The sequence below is a fragment of the Pseudophryne corroboree genome, chromosome 5 (genome assembly GCF_028390025.1).
Source record: "Pseudophryne corroboree isolate aPseCor3 chromosome 5, aPseCor3.hap2, whole genome shotgun sequence".
NCBI classification, from domain to species: Eukaryota; Metazoa; Chordata; class Amphibia; order Anura; family Myobatrachidae; genus Pseudophryne; species Pseudophryne corroboree.
Genome location: NC_086448.1, coordinates 768,134,773 through 768,137,004, shown reverse-complemented (window position 1 = coordinate 768,137,004; position 2,232 = coordinate 768,134,773). Strand labels below are relative to the sequence as shown.

General features: G+C 49.7%; 1 pseudogene; it reads left to right on the top strand.

Annotated features, from left to right (window-relative positions):
* The first annotated feature begins 615 nt into the window (after positions 1-615).
* Positions 616-1,958, top strand: LOC134929678 (kinesin-like protein KIF19; annotated as a pseudogene).
* Positions 1,959-2,232: the final 274 nt, after the last annotated feature.

The window sequence follows — 2,232 nt, the reverse complement described above, 5'->3', positions numbered from 1 at the left end:
TCCAGCATTCATAGATGTGGTGGTCCCCTTATGATGGTGCTGGTCTGTGGCGGTAATGAGACCACAAGGAGAGGAGCCGGTGGCACACTGAGAGGAGACAGGACCAAAGCGGATGCCTATAGGAAAAATCAGTGACACATGAGGTAAGTATGTGTGTGTGGGGGGATGGGTTGGGGCATTTATTATGTGTATAAGCTGCACAGTTAATAAGGGCATGGGATGCATTCATTTGACCGACAGTCAGGGGACCGACAGTCACATAACCTCCCCCTACATCCCGCTCTCTCTCAATCCCGATGGTTGGAATGTCAACCAACAGGGACTAGTCCCACTCATGGGTGTCCACGACACCCATAGAGCGTGAATAGATCCCGTGGCCAGCGCAGGTCACCACTGAGCCCGCAGCCTGGCGAGGGCACTACAGGCACACTACTTGGCGCACTGACACTACAGGCAGTCTCATTGGGAGTTGTTTTTGCCGTCTGAGACTGCAGACCAGGCTGCAAATAGCAGAGATCTGGCTTTCTGTAGGAAGCCACTCCCTGCCTTTCAGGCAGCCCTGTCTGGCGTCTATGGGCTGCAGCCGATGCAGTCCATAGAAGCCGGCGTTTTGCGCATGCACAGTCCTGTGGCCTCTTGTGCGCATGCACTGGTCCAGATAATTTTCTTACGCTTTTCTGATATTAGAATCGAGAGAAGATGAATACTGAACAGAAGAACGCTATAGACCATCAGGTGACTGTGGCTCTGCGCATCCGTCCATTTAATTTGATGGAGACTAAGAATCGAGCCCAGTGCATCATACACCAACTTGGTCCGCAGACGCTGCTACTGAAGGACCCTGGCGAGGATCCTTATGACGTACTGCGCTCGAGCAGGACAAGAGAAACAACATTCACCTTTAACCACGTGTTCAATCAGGCAGCTACTCAGGAAAATGTATATGATTCCACGATGAAGAACATAGTGGATGACATCCTAGCTGGGTACAATGCTGCCATATTCGCCTACGGCCCAACAGGCACAGGGAAGACCTATACTATGATGGGTAAGCCTCGCGAGCCCGGAATGATTTATCGCACCCTGAAGGACCTGTATAAGACGATTGAGGAGACCGGAAGGAGAGATAATTTCTCTGTATCATTGTCATATGCTGAGATCTACAATGAAACAATCCGGGACCTATTAAGACCTTCTTCTGGATCTTTGGCCCTCAGAGAAGATCCTTATGGTAACACCAAAATACTAGGGATTACTGCTTCTCCCCTAGCACTCCTGAGGAGGCCATGAATCTGCTGAAGATGGGAAATAAGCGGCGCTCTGAAGCAACAACAACAGCTAATAAGACCTCATCGCGCTCCCATGCCATATTACAAATCACCATAAAACAAACAGGCAGTGATGGAGTTAGCACAGGCCGCCTGTACATGGTGGACCTGGCAGGATCAGAGCGGGCAAGCCAGACTACCAACAGTGGCAAGACCATGAAAGAAGGAGGTTACATCAACCGCTCCCTTCTCGCCCTCAGGAAGTGCATCATGGCACTGCGCGAGAAACCAGGCAGCCATATAAACTATCGGGACAGTAAACTGACCTGGCTGCTAAAGGGTGCACTGAGCGGGAAAAGCAGAATGGTTATGATTGCACATGTCAGCCCTGCAGATAGTGCCTTTGAAGAGTCACGCAGCACAATGACCTATGGGAGCAAGGCCAAATTCATCCAGACACGGGTGGAGAGAAACAGTGTCCCCCATGGTACTGCTAAGAGGGGCAGGGGGGACAAAGTGCTGCGGAAAGACATGCAGTTTATTATGAGACGCACTATGGCACCGCTGATTAATTTGCCCCGTGTAGTCCCTATGGCAAAGAATATACAGTGTGTACAAGAGATCAAGGCTACAGCTCGTGCCAGTGCAAATTCTTACACATATCTAGAATTAGAACGTAGATGGCTGTAGAAACACCACTTGGGCCGGCAGAAACACCACTTGGGCCGGCAGAACCACCACTTGGGCCGGCCGGCAGGAACACCGTTGGTGGTAAAGGTGATTATAAAAAAAAAAAATGAGAGCTGGGGATTAGGGCTACTGGCGACACCCCAAGAAAAAAAAAAAACGACACTGGGCAGCCACCTCATTGGTGTGTTGGAAGAGCTGCTAATTATTTTTAAAATATTGATAGTTCCATCTAACTCCTTGATACGTTAATAACTTTAACATTTAAACCTGGGCA